The 15,585-nt window shown below is 39.3% G+C and overlaps 1 pseudogene across 1 annotated transcript in view; it reads right to left on the reverse strand.

The window, feature by feature from the left end:
- The window catches only part of LOC122673832, a 53,364-nt pseudogene that overhangs the window by 18,458 nt on the left and 19,321 nt on the right, over positions 1–15,585 (reverse strand). The window contains exon 10 of the transcript XR_006334841.1: positions 13,468–13,629. The product of XR_006334841.1 is annotated as a phosphatidylcholine translocator ABCB4-like (transcript). The remainder of the gene's footprint in view (positions 1–13,467; positions 13,630–15,585) is intronic.

Consider the following 15,585-nt stretch of genomic DNA (forward strand, 5'->3'; position numbering starts at 1 on the left):
TTAGCTACCTGAATAAGAGTCCACCTCCGCCCGCCTGTGTCAGGGCGGAAATGAGGCTCTGAAGAGACCGGCAAACAGAAGCCAAACAAACAAAGGGAACCGCTTCAGAAGGGACCGGTGCAACAGATTAAAATCCCTGTAGAAAACACCGACTACACCGGAAGGGGCCTGTAGATATCGAGAAGTGTAAGCTGGAACGAGGAGCTATCTGAAACTGAGCCGAACCCACACTGACCACAACAGCTCCAGAGAAATTCCTAGATATATTTTTACTTTTTTTTCTTTTTTATTTTTTCTCTTTTATTTTCCTTTAAAATTCCCTATTACTCCCCCATTACTCCTTAACTTTCATTTTCATAGATTTTTACGATTTTTTTAATTAGGGGAAAAAAAAATTTTTTTTTTCTTTTTTCTTCTTTTTTTTTCCTTTCCTTTTTCTCTTCTATTTTCTATTTTTCTTTTTCTCTTATTTCTTTTAAAGTCCTCTAGTACTCCTCTACTACTCCTTAATTTTCATTTTCAATACACTATAACCTTACAAAAAAAAAAAAAAGAAGAGAAGCCCTATTTTTAAACCGAAGATTATTCTCTCCCAATCTTGACTCTGTTTTCTACCTCAGAACACCTCTATTTCCTCCTTTCCCCTTCTCTTCCCAATCCAATTCTGTGAATCTTTGTAGGTGACTGGGCTACGGAGAACACTCTGGGAACAGACAGCTGCGTAGATCTGTCTCCCTCCTCTTGAGTCCCCCTTTTTCTCCTCCTGCTCATCTCTATCTCCCTCCTCCCTCTCCTCTTCTTCATGTAACTCTGTGAACCTCTCTGGGTGTCCCTAACGGGGGAGAATCTTTTCGCCATTAACCTAGAAGTTTTATTATCAGTGCTGTATAGTTGGAGAAGTCCTGAGACTACAGGAAGAATAAAACTGAAATCCAGAGGCAGGAGACTTAAGCCCAAAACCTGAGAACACCAGAAAACTCCTGACTACATGGAACTTTAAGTAGTAAGTGACCGTCCAAAAGCCTCCATACCTACACTGAAACCAACCACCACCCAAGAGCCAATAAGTTTTAGAGCAAGACATACCACGCAAATTCTCCAGCAACGCAGGAACATAGCCCTGAACGTCAACATACAGGCTGCCCAAGGTCACACCTAACACATAGACCCATCTCAAAACTCATTACTGGGCACTCCATTGCTCTCCAAAGAGAAGAAATCAAGTTCCACGCACCAGAACACTGACGCAAGCCTCCCTAACCAGGAAACCTTGACAAGCCAATCGTCTAACCCCACCCACTGGGTAAATCCTCCACAATAAAAAGGAACCACAGACCTCCAGAATACAGAAAGCCCACTCCAGACACAGCAATCTAAACAAGATGAAAAGGCAAAGAAATACCCAACAGGTAAAGGAACATGAAAAATGCCCACCAAGTCAAACAAAAGAGGAGGAGATATGGAATCTACCTGAAAAAGAATTTAGAATAATGATAATAAAAATGATCCAAAATCTTGAAAACAAAATGGAGTTACAGATAAATAGCCTGGAAACAAAGATTGAAAAGATACAAGAAATGTTTAATAAAGACCAAGAAGAAATAAAAGAGTCAATTAAAAATGAATAATGCAATGAATGAGATCAAAAACACTTTGGAGGGAACCAAGAGTAGAATAACGGAGGCAGAAGATAGGATAAGTGAGGTAGAAGATAAAATGGTGGAAATAAATGAAGCAGAGAGGAAAAAAGAAAAAAGGATCAAAAGAAATGAGGGCAACCTCAGGGACCTCTGGGACAATGTGAAACGCCCCAACATTCGAATCATAGGAGTCCCAGAAGAAGAAGACAAGAAGAAAGGCCATGAGAAAATACTCGAGGAGATAATAGCTGAAAACTTCCCTAAAATTGGGAAGGAAATAGCCACCCAAGTCCAAGAAACCCAGAGAGTCCCAAATAGGATAAACCCAAGGCGAAACACCCCAAGACACATATTAATCAAATTAACAAAGATCAAACACAAAGAACAAATATTAAAAGCAGCAAGGGAGAAACAACAAATAACACACAAAGGGATTCCCATAAGGATAACAGCTGATCTATCAATAGAAACCCTCCAGGCCAGAAGGGAATGGCAGGACGTACTGAAAGTAATGAAAGAGAATAACCTACAACCTAGATTACTGTATCCAGCAAGGATCTCATTCAGATATGAAGGAGAATTCAAAAGCTTTACAGATAAACAAAAGCTGAGAGAATTCAGCACCACCAAACCAGCTCTTCAACAAATGCTAAAGGATCTTCTCTAGACAGGAAATGCAGAAAGGTTGTATAAACGTGAACCCAAAACAACAAAGTAAATGGCAACGGGACCACACCTATCAATAATTACCTTAAATGTAAATGGGTTGAATGCCCCAACCAAAAGACAAAGATTGGCTGAATGGATACATAAACAAGACCCCTATATATGCTGTCTACAAGAGACCCACCTCAAAACAAGAGACACATACAGACTAAAAGTGAAGGGCTGGAAAAAAATATTTCATGCAAACGGAGACCAAAAGAAAGCAGGAGTCGCAATACTCATATCAGATAAAATAGACTTTCAAATAAAGGATGTGAAAAGAGACAAAGAAGGACACTACATAATGATCAAAGGATCAATCCAAGAAGATATAACAATTATAAATATATATGCACCCAACAAAGGAGCACCGCAATATGTACGGCAAACACTAACGAATATGAAAGAGGAAATTAATAGTAACACAATAATAGTGGGAGACTTTAATACCCCACTCACAACTATGGATAGATCAACTAAACAGAAAATTAACAACGAAACACAAACCTTGAATGACACAATGGACCAGCTAGACTTAATTGATATCTATAGGACATTTCATCCCAAAACAATCAACTTCACCTTTTTCTCAAGTGCACACGGAACCTTCTCCAGAATAGATCACATCCTGGGCCATAAATCAGGTCTTGGAAAATTCAAAAAAATTGAAATCATTCCAGTCATCTTTTCTGACCACAGTGCAGTAAGATTAGATCTCAATTACAGGAAAAAAATTGTTAAAAATTCAAACATATGGAGGCTAAATAACACGCTTCTGAATAACCAACAAATCATAGAAGAAATCAAAAAAGAAATCAAAATATGTATAGAAATGAATGAAAATGAAAACACAACAATCCAAAACCTATGGGACACTGTAAAAGCAGTGCTAAGGGGAAGGTTCATAGCATTACAGGCTTACATCAAGAAACAAGAAAAAAGCCAAATAAATAACCTAACTCTACACCTAAAGCAATTAGAGAAGAAATGAAGAACCCCAGGGTTAGCAGAAGGAAAGAAATCTTAAAAATCAGGGCAGAAATAAATGCAAAAGAAACTAGAGACCATAGCAAAAATCAACAAAGCTAAAAGTTGGTTTTTTGAAAAAATAAACAAAATTGACAAACCATTAGCAAGACTCATTAAGAAACAAAGAGAGAAGAACCAAATTAACAAAATTAGAAATGAAAATGGAGAGATCACAACAGACAACACTGAAATACAAAGGATCATAAGAGACTACTACCAGCAGCTCTATGCCAATAAAATGGACAACTTGGATGAAATGGACAAATTCTTAGAAAAGTATAACTTTCCAAAACTGAACCAGGAAGAAATAGAAGATCTTAACAGACCCATCACAAGCAAGGAAATCGAAATCAAAAATCTTCCAGCAAACAAAAGCCCAGGACCAGATGGCTTCACAGCTGAATTCTACCAAAAATTTAGAGAAGAGCTAACACCTATCTTACTCAAACTCTTCCAGAAAATTGAAGAGGAAGGTAAACTTCCAAACTCATTCTATGAGGCCACCATCACCCTAATTCCAAAACCAGACAAAGATGCCACAAAAAAAGAAAACTACAGGCCAATATCACTGATGAACATAGATGCAAAAATCCTTAACAAAATTCTAGCAAACAGAATCCAACAACATATTAAAAAAATCATACACCACGACCAAGTGGGCTTTATCCCAGGAATGCAAGGATTCTTTAATATCCGCAAATCAATCAATGTAATACACATTAACAAATTGAAAGATAAAAACCATATGATTATCTCAATAGATGCAGAGAAAGCCTTTGACAAAATTCAACACTCATTTATGATTAAAACTCTCCAAAAAGCAGGAATAGAAGGAACATACCTCAACATAATAAAAGCTATATATGACAAACCCACAGCAAGCATCACCCTCAATGGTGAAAAATTGAAAGCATTTCCCCTGAAATCAGGAACAAGACAAGGGTGCCCACTCTCACCACTACTATTCAACATAGTGTTGGAAGTTTTGGCCACAGCAATCAGAGCAGAAAAAGAAGTAAAAGGAATCCAGATAGGAAAAGAAGAAGTGAAACTCTCACTGTTTGCAGATGACATGATCCTCTACATAGAAAACCCTAAAGACTCTACCAGAAAATTACTAGAGCTAATCAACGAATATAGTAAAGTTGCAGGATATAAAATTAACACACAGAAATCCCTTGCATTCCTATATACTAACAACGAAAAAACAGAAAGAGAAATTAAGGAAACAATACCATTCACCATTGCAAAAAGAATAAAATACTTAGGAGTATATCTACCTAAGGAAACAAAAGACCTATACATAGAAAACTATAAAACACTGATGAAAGAAATCAAAGAGGACACAAACAGATGGAGAAATATACCGTGTTCATGGATTGGAAGAATCAATATTGTCAAAATGGCTATTCTACCCAAAGCAATCTATAGATTCAATGCAATCCCTATCAAGCTACCAACGGTATTTTTCACAGAACTAGACCAAAGAATTTCACAATTTGTATGGAAATACAAAAAACCTCGAATAGCCAAAGTAATCTTGAGAAAGAAGAATGGAACTGGAGGAATCAACCTGCCTGACTTCAGACTCTACTACAAAGCCACAGTCATCAAGACAGTATGGTACTGGCACAAAGACAGAAATATAGATCAATGGAACAGAATAGAAAGCCCAGAGATAAATCCACGAACCTATGGACACCTTATCTTTGACAAAGGAGGCAAGGATATACAATGGAAAAAAGACAACCTCTTTAACAAGTGGTGCTGGGAAAACTGGTCAACCACTTGTAAAAGAATGAAACTAGAACACTTTCTAACACCATACACAAAAATAAACTCAAAATGGATTAAAGATCTAAATGTAAGACCAGAAACTATAAAACTCCTAGAGGAGAACATAGGCAAAACACTCTCCAACATAAATCACAGCAAGATCCTCTATGACCCACCTCCCAGAATATTGGAAATAAAAGCAAAAATAAACAAATGGGACCTAATGAAACTTAAAAGCTTTTGCACAAAAAAGGAAACTATAAGTAAGGTGAAAAGACAGCCCTCAGATTGGGAGAAAATAATAGCAAATGAAGAAACAGACAAAGGATTCATCTCAAAAATATACAAGCAACTCCTGCAGCTCAATTCCAGAAAAATAAATGACCCAATCAAAAAATGGGCCAAAGAACTAAACAGACATTTCTCCAAAGAAGACATACAGATGGCTAACAAACACATGAAAAGATGCTCAACATCACTCATTATTAGAGAAATGCAAATCAAAACCACAATGAGGTACCATTACACGCCAGTCAGGATGGCTGCCATCCAAAAGTCTACAAGCAATAAATGCTGGAGAGGGTGTGGAGAAAAGGGAACCCTCTTACACTGTTGATGGGAATGCAAACTAGTACAGCCGCTATGGAAAACACTGTGGAGATTCCTTAAAAAACTGGAAATAGAACTGCCATATGACCCAGCAATCCCACTTCTGGGCATACACACTGAGGAAACCAGATCTGAAAGAGACACGTGCACCCCAATGTTCATCGCAGCACTGTTTATAATAGCCAGGACATGGAAGCAACCTAGATGCCCATCAGCAGATGAATGGATAAGGAAGCTGTGGTACATGTACACCATGGAATATTACTCAGCCATTTAAAAGAATTCATTTGAATCAGTCCTAACGAGATGGATGAAACTGGAGCCCCTTATACAGAGTGAAGTAAGCCAGAAAGATAAAGAACATTACAGCATACTAACACATATATATGGAATTTAGAAAGATGGTAACGATAACCCTATATGCAAAACAGAAAAAGAGACACAGAAGTACAGAACAGACTTTTGAACTCTGTGGGAGAAGGTGAGGGTGGGATGTTTCAAAAGAACAGCATGTATACTATCTATGGTGAAACAGATCACCAGCCCAGGTTGGATGCATGAGACAAGTGCTCGGGCCTGGTGCACTGGGAAGACCCAGAGGAATCGGGTGGAGAGGGAGGTGGGAGGGGGGATCGGGATGGGGAATACGTGTAAATCTATGGCTGATTCATATCAATGTATGACAAAACTCACTGAAATGTTGTGAAGTAATTAGCCTCCAACTAATAAAAAAAAAATAAATAAAAAAGATAAAAATAAAAATAAAAAAAAAAACACAAACAAACCCTATGAGGCAGACCAGAGAGAACTAAAAAGGAAAACAGACATATCCTCAATTATATCTAAAGATTATTATATCCTCTATCAGAGAATAATAGAATAATTTTAAAAAATCTGTAAGAATTCAGCAGATCTAAATAAAACATCAGCCACCCTGACCTAATGTCTTACAGAACGCTATACCCAACAATTGCAGAATACAATATAAAGAGCACAAAATAGTCACCAAGACAGATCATACATAGGGCCATTACACAAGACTCAATACATTAAAAAATCTGAAAACTTAAAGAGTATATTCCTTTGACCAGATTGGAATTAAATTAGAAATCAGGAACAATAAGGTATCTAGGAAAATATCCAATTATTGGAAAATTAATAATCCATGGCAAAAGAAATTACAAAAAAAACCAGAAAATATTTCAACTGATAAAACACAACATCAAAATTTTTGGAACACATCTGATTTAGTACTTTGAAGGAAATTCACAGCTTTAAATGTAGAGTTGAGGAAAGAAAGGCTAAAAATCAATAATTCATGTTTCCACCTAAGAAAGTAGCATGCAATGACCAAAATAAATCCAAAGAAGAATTCTGATTTTTGGTTCTGCATGTAAAGAGCTTAAAAACATCACTTCCATCCTCACAACAAGAAAAAAACCTGAACAAACTGGAAAATCAATTCCTCTTAGGATAATCAGAGAATTGAGGTCACTGGTCAAACTGCTACCTTGAGCACTGGTTAAGTGAAACTGAAGTCGCTCAGTTGTGTCTGACTCTTTGCAACCCCATGGACTGTAGCCTACCAGGCTCCTCCATCCATGGGATTTTCCAGGCAAGAGTACTGGAGTGGGTTGCCATCCCCTTCTCCAGAGGGTATTCCCAACCCAGGGATTGAACCCGTGTCTCCCGCATTGTAGGCAGATGCTTTACCATCTGAGCCTGGAGAGACTGTCAAATACAGAGACTCACAGCACAGTAGAGCAGAAGCCCAAACTCAGAACCAGTGCCAAGAGGAAAGCTATGAGCTATATCTGACAAATGGCTGGAAGCTCGGTGTAGACTAACTGGAGAATCAAAACCTCTGAGGTGCTACTATGAGAGGGCCTTCACACTTTCATGACTTTCAGCCTCTGGGCCCTACCAGATCCTCGTTGTTAACATCAGAGAGAAATCCCCTCCTGTTTCCAGCAGGGTAAGGGAAAAAGAAACCAGTTTTCAAATATGCCCCAAATCTCTATTCTCCTTTTTTTAAGGAAGGAGAAACACTCAAGGGAAACTACTTACTGTCTGAGGAATCTCCAGGAAAAGACAACAGGTAAGACACCAACTGGGACAGTGGAGGAAATTTCAGGCTCTATAACACAGCTCTCCAGAAGTAAACAAAGCCTAACGTCTCGCCAGATAAAACTTCACATTAAAGATCTGTCTTTTAACCCAATACATCATGCCCAACTTTCAACAAAAAGAATTACAAAGCATACTAAAAGGCAAAGAATATAGTCTGAAGAAACAAACCAAGCATCAAAATCAGATTCAGATATGGCAGAGATTTTAAAGTTATCAGACTGGGGATTTTCAGTAACAAGGATGCATATGTTAAGGGCTCTTAGTAGTTATCAGAGGACTAGCAGTGGAGGCCTGACAGTAATAAGGCCACCTCACCAGTGGTGACGGAAACCACCAGGGCAGTCAGAAATTCCACTCCCACTGTCTTAGTCTGTTAAGGCTGCTGTAACAAAACACGACAGAGTGGGTAGCTTATGAACAACATGATTTATTTCTCAGTTCTCAAGGCCGCAAGTTCAAGATCCAGGTTCTGCTAAGGTCAAATGAGGGTCCCGTTCTGGATTTCACACTTCTCATTGTGTCGTCACAAGGCAGAAGGGGCAAGGAAGCTCTGCGGTCTCTCTTCTAAGGGCATTAATCTCATTCATGAGGTCTCTGCCCTGCTGACCTAATCAACTCCCAAAGCCTCCACGTCCTAAAACGATTGTATCAGGCATTAGGATTTCAACAATGAATTCTGGAGGGAGCACAAACTCTCAGACCACACTGTCTGAAAGTAAAGGCCCCTACCCCCACTGCGTGTGTCAGCAGAGGCTGAGTGAGGAACACGGCCTTCCAGCTCTACCAGCTCAGTAACAAGCTGCACCCTCTTCCTCTGAGCTGACAGTGTCAAAAGCGCCGACTGGAATATTTAAAGGAGATTCAGAGCCTCAGAATACTCAGAATTTCCTGCTTCCAATTTTTAAAAAATCACTTGTCATTTTAAGAAGCAGGAAGAGGAAATTCCCTGGTGGTCCAGTGGTTAGAAATTGGTGCTCTCACTGCCAGGGTGCCAGGTTCGACCCCTGGTTGGGGAACTAAGATACTGCAAACCACACGGTGCAGCCAATAAACAAACAAGAAGGAAGATGTCAAACCGAATGACAGGAGACAATAAACAGACACCACAGTGAGACTGGCAGAATTATCTGACAAAGATTTTAAAGCAAGCAACACATAAATCACTGACTAATCACTCACAAAGATGTCTGAAATAAATGAAAAATTAGAACACCTCAGCAAAGGAATATATACACAAAAATCTATTCATCAAAATGGAATTTTACAACTGACACCACAGAAATATGAAGGATCATAACAGATTAATAACTATATGCCAGTAAAATGGATGACCAAGAAAAAAATGGAAAAATTCCTAAACCAGAAATAGAAAATATGAATAAATGAATTACCAGAAATGAAATTAAATCAATAATTTAAAAACTTACAACAAAAAAAAGTCCAGGACCAGATGGCTTCACAGGTGAATTCTAATAAATACTTAGAGAAGAGTGAATGCCTATCCTTCTGAAACTTTCCAAAAAGATGTACAGGAAGGCAAACTTCCAAACTCCTCCTGCGAGGCCAGCATCATACTGATTCCAAAAGCACCAAAGATGTCACACACAGAGAAAATGGCAGGCCAGCTTCACTGATGACGTATATGCAAAAATCCTCAACAAAATCTTAGCAAACCAAATTTAATAACAAGATAAACAATGATCAAAAGGGGTCATGAACCAGGATCAAGTGAGATTTATCCCAGGGATGAAAGAACAGTTGAGTATCAATAAATCAATCAATGACACACCATATTAACAGACTGAAGAATAAAACCATATGATGAGGACTTCCCTGGTGGCTCAGTGGTAAAGAATCTGCCTGCCCATGCAGGAAACACGAGCTTGATCCCTGATCAGGAAGATCCCACATGCCAAGGAGGAACTAAGCCTGTGTGCCACAACTATTAAGCCTGTGCTCTAGAGCCCAAGAGCCACCACTACTGAGCCCATGAGCCACAACTACCGAAGCCTGTGCCACCTAGAGCCCATGCTTCACAAGAGAAGCCCCCGTAGTGAGAAGCCCGTGCACCATGAACTACAGAATAGCCACCACTCCCTGCAACTAGAGGGAAAAAGCCTGCACAGCAACGAAGACCCAGCACAGCCAAAAGTAAAATAAAGTTTATAAATAAATAAATATCTAACAATAAAATAATTCAGCTAAAAATAAATCCATACGGTCATCTCAGTAGGTGCAGAGAAAGCTTTTGACAAAATTCAACACTCTTTCATGATAAAAACCCTCAACAAAGTGGGTATATGGTTACAGAGGGAACATACCTCAACACACTAAAAGCCATATACAACAAGCCCACAGCTAACATCATAGTCAACAGTGAAAAGCAGAAAGCATCTCCTCTTACCACAAACCTCTTACCTTTATCCATCAGAGGGCAGACAGACTGATGAAAACCACAATTGCAGAAAACTAACCAAACTGATCATATGGATCACAGCCTTCTCTAAGTCAATGAAACTACGAGCCATGCCGTGTAGGGCCACCCAAAGCGGACAGGTCATTGTGGAGAGTTCTGACAAAACATGGTCCACTGGGGAAGAGAATGGCAAACCACTTCAGTATTCTTGCCTTGAGAACCTCATGAACAGCATGAAAAGGCAAAAAGATATGACACTGAAAGATGAACTCCCCAAGTTGGTAGGTGCCCAATTGTTACTGGAGAAGAGTGGGGAAATAGCTCCAGAAAGAACGAAGAGGCGGAGCCAAAGCAAAAACAATGCCCAGTTGTGGATGTGACTGGTGATGGAGGTAAAGTCTGATGCTGTAAAGAACAATACTGCATAGGAACCTGGAAGGTTAGGTGAATGAATCAAGGTAAATTGGAAGTGGTCAAACAGAAGATGGCAAGAGTGAACACTGACATTTTAGGAATCAGTGAACTAAAATGGACTGGAATGGGCAAATTTAATTCAGATGACCATTATATCTACTACTGTGGGCAAGAATCCCTAAGAAGAAATGGAGTTGCCCTCACACCCAAAAAGAAACTCTGAAATGAAGTACTTGGGTGCAATCTCAAAAATGACAGAATAATCTCATTTTGTTTCCAAGGCAAAGCATTCAATATCACAGTAATCCAAGTCTGTACCCCAACCACTAATGCCAAAGAAGCTGAGGTTGAATGGTTCTACGAACACCCACAAGACCTTCTAGAACTAACACCAAAAAAGATGTCCTTCTCATCAAAGGGGACTGGAATGCAAAAGTAGTTAGTTAAGAGGTACCTGGAGTAACAGGCAAGTTTGGCCTTGGAGTACAAAATGAAGCAAGGCAAAGGCTAACAGAGCTTTGTGAAGAGAATGCATTGGTCATAGCAAACACTCACTTCCAACAACATAAGAGACGACTCTACACATGGACATCACCAGATGGTCATTACTGAAATCATATTGATTATATTCTTTGCAGCCAAAGATGGAGAAACTCTATACAGTCAGCAAAAACAAGACTGGGAGCTGATTGTGGCTCAGATCATAAACACCTTATTGCAAAATACAGACTTGAAGAACATAGGGGAAACCACTAGACCATTCAGAAATGACCTAAATCAAATTCCTCATGATTATACAATTTGGAAGTGACAAATAGATTCAAGAGATTAGACTGAGAGACTGCCTGAAGAACTATGGATGGAGGTTGTAACACTGTTTAGGAGGTGGTGATCAAAATCATCCCCAAGAAAAAGAAATGCAAAAGGCAAGATGGTTGTCTAAGGAGGCCTTACAAATAGCTGAGAAAAGAATAGAAGCTAAAGGCAAAGGAGAACAAGCGACAGACTTTAATTTTTTGGGCTCCAAAATCACTGCAGATGGTGACTGCAACCATGAAATTAAAAGACACTTGCTCCTTGGAAGAAAAGCTATGACAAACCTAGAGAGCATATTAAAAAGCAGAAACATCACTTTGCACACAAAGGTCAGTATAGTCAAAGCTGTGGTTTTTCCATAGTCATGTATGGATGTGAGAGCTGGACCATAAAGAAGCCTGTGACGAAGAATTGATGCTTTCGAGCTGTGGTGTTGGAGAAGACTCTTGAGAGTCCCTTGGACTGCAAGGAGATCCAAGCAGTCCATCCTAAAGGAGATCGGTCCTGGGTGTTCATTGGAAGGACTGATGCTGAAGCTGAAACTCCAATACTTTGGCCACCTGATGTGAAGAGCTGACTCATTTGAAAAGACCCTTATGCTGGGAGGGATTGAAGGCGGGAGGAGAAGGGGACGACAGAGGATGAGATGATTGGATGGTATCTCTGACTCAATGCACACGAGTTTGAATAAGCTCCGGGAGTTCGTGATAGACAGGGAAGCCCGGTGTGCTGCAGTCGATGGGGTTGCAAAGAGTCAGACACGACTGAGCGACTGAACTGAACTAAACAGGTGCTTATTTCTTAGCCTTGCAGCAGCCTCACATGGTAGGTTTTGTATTTCAAATGTGGAAACTGAGACTCAGAGGAGTTAAATTATTTGTCAGAAAACAAAACAAATTTTTGACTTAACTTTTTTGGAACCCACCCTCACCCCACTCCCTGCCACGTGCTCCCAAAGGGCAATATTTAGAACAGAGAATTATTAGAAACAAGTCACGTATTCAACTTTAGAGAAATCATTGAGCAGTTTACTACATATTAATGTAATTACTGCTGAGGACATATAAAATGATAGTATTTGGATGATGTGTATCTGAAATGTGAAGAAGAAATAACAAAAATATGTACATATTAGTTACAGTTATCAACGCAAATGTATAAACTTTTACAAATAGAAGAATTGTGTTTACAGGATAAATATTTTCTGGTTATTTATTTTGCAAAATTGCTCAAGTGACTAATTTCAATAATAAGGCAAATATAATTATCAATAGAACCTGCTTTAGGAAATAGAGTGAATAGTTGTTGTTGTTGTTGTTGTTTTAAAGGAAAACCAAACTCAGGAATTCCCTGGAGGCCCAGAGGTTAAGACTTGGCACTTTCACTCCTGTGGGAGCAGGGTTTGATCCCCAGTCGGGGAACTAAGATCTCTCAAGCCAAAAACAAAAAACAAAACACCGAACTATTCACTTCCAAGAGCCATGAATCTTGCCATTGCTTTATTAGGATGATCTGGGGAGTATTTTAAGGTCTCATAGGACTTCTCCCAACTGCCAGAGATCCTGGCATCAGTCTCTTACCCCCACCACCGCTCTGAACATCCCTAATCTACTGGGGGAAGGACCCACTAGTTTGAACAGGCAATTAAGAATCACTGTCCTAAAAAACAAGTTCAAAATGTTTTTGGTGTTTTCTTTCATTTCCCCCTCTTCCCACCTTTCTCTTTCAAGATTCTTTCAACGACTCTGAATTAAAGTCTCAGATGCATCCTTGGCATCTTTCTGATACTTCTGATTTCTCTGTACAGCATTAGCTATGTTTTTTAATAAACATAAATATTATATTAAGGAAAAAACAACAGAAAAACTTTTAATAAACATAAATATTATATTAAGGAAAAAACAACAGAAAAACTTCCGAAGAAGCAGATACCTGCGTGTTTACCAGCCTGAAGTACACCCCTTCCTTCTTCATTAGTTCTCTGTGGCTTCCTTGCTCCACAATGACTCCGTCGTCAAACCCAGCGATGACATCTGCATTCCGGATCGTAGACAGCCGGTGCGCTATCACTATGGTGGTCCGGCCTTCCCTGGCCTAGAGGGGAAAAGGACAGGCATGGAGGGCAGCAGGGTTACACTGTCCTTGCACTGTTGATTAACACACAATGAAGCACGCAGATGGGGGTGTCTGTGGTTGATGGGACAGCAGCTCATCATGCCTGTGTGATCAGGGCACAAAGGCATCGCTCACACGTGAATGGATACAGGTGACTTAAATTCTGGACCAGACAGGAGGCCAGGCCCCCAGGATGAAGATGGAAAACTCTGGAGTTTCTCTAATGTTTTCATACTATTGTGAGGAGCCCTGGTTCTGAGTTACATGATATGCTAAGACTTTAGCAGAAGCATGTGCAGAAGTTGTTGCCACATACGGCCTTCTCCAGAGCACTTCTGTCTGATTTCTTCTGAAGTGCCTGCAATTCTGTAATTACTGCGATTGTAATTCTGATGGACTATGTGCAGGCACCTTAAGCAAAAACACATCCTGGGGTCTGGATGGTTTAAATCATGGTTCAAAGACCATCTCAGTCACGAACTCTGGAGAGGGGCCAGTAACTGTGGTTTTTAACACATACTTTGGGTGGTTTTTATGGATACTGAAATCTACAAATCACCCCCTAAGTAGTTCAGTGAACTCACATGTCATTAGCTTGATGGGTTTATGAATGGGCATTTATACCCTGGAAAATGTCCATCAAATTATTCACATTATGTCATTAACAATAGTTATTCTTTTTAATATTCATTACTCTATTAGACTAACAACTTCTTAAGACCACTCCTACCTACTCTGAGGCAATAAAACCACATTGTTAGGATTGTATTTAGGGTGTGGCCCAAATCACCTAAGCAGTTAAAAACATAAAAACGAGAGACTAGATTCATAATAGCCAAAAAGTGAGAAGAATCCAAATGTTCAGTTGATCAAAAGATTAAAAAAAGGTGGCATATCCATACAATGGAATAGCACTGGGCCAGGAAAAGAAATGAGATTCTGATACGTGTTTCAACATGGATGGACCCTGAAAATATGATGCTAAGTTAAAGAAGTCAGTTAAAACAGACCATGCCTTGTATGATTCTATTTATTGTAAATGTCCAGAATGGGAAAATCCAGAGAGAGAGAAAGATTAGCAATTACCAAGCACCAGGGTGAGGGTAGAATAGAGTGAGTACTATGGGGTACAAGGGGTGTTGTTTTTTTTTTTGGAATGATGAAAATATTCTGCAGTGAGATCATGCAGATGGTTGCAAACTTTTGTGAATATATTAATACTTAAAACCAATGACTGTGCATTTAAGAAGGGTGAACTTCATGGCATATCAATCTTTTTAAAAGATTCATCAATCTTTTTAAAAAGAGTATCCACAAAAATTCTGAAAAAGTTAATAAGTATCTGGGTAATATCTCCACTAGATATTAAAACATAAAAAGCTACAGCAATTAAAACAATAAAATCCAGGGGAAGCTATCACATGAACAATTTGATAAACAGAACCATATAGAAAGTCCAGAAAAGACATACATTTTTAAGAATTCAGTTCAGTTCAATTCACTCAGTCATGTCCGACTCTTTGCGACCCCATGAATCGCAGCACACCAGGCCTCCCTGTCCCTCACCAACTCCTGGAGATTACTGAAACGCATGTGCATCAAGTCGGAGATGCCATCCAGCCATCTCATCCTCTACCGTCCCCTTCTCCTCCTGCCCCCAATCCCTCCCATCATCAGGGTCTTTTCCAATGAGTCAACTCTTCACATGAGGTGGCCAAAGTACCGGAGTTTCAGCTTCAGCATTTAAAAATTAGTGTGTGATAAATATGCATTGTCTATCAGTAGAGAAAAGGTAGACTATGTGATTAATGGTACTGAGTCAATTGTGCAGCCACCTGGAAAAAAAATAATATACTCTTTCTTCTTCAGGCCTTATACTAACAACCAGATCAATCAACTATGTTTCAATAAATATAAAACAGCCTGGTAGCTCAG

This window comes from Cervus elaphus, chromosome 18 (genome assembly GCF_910594005.1).
Source record: "Cervus elaphus chromosome 18, mCerEla1.1, whole genome shotgun sequence".
Taxonomy (NCBI): Eukaryota; Metazoa; Chordata; class Mammalia; order Artiodactyla; family Cervidae; genus Cervus; species Cervus elaphus.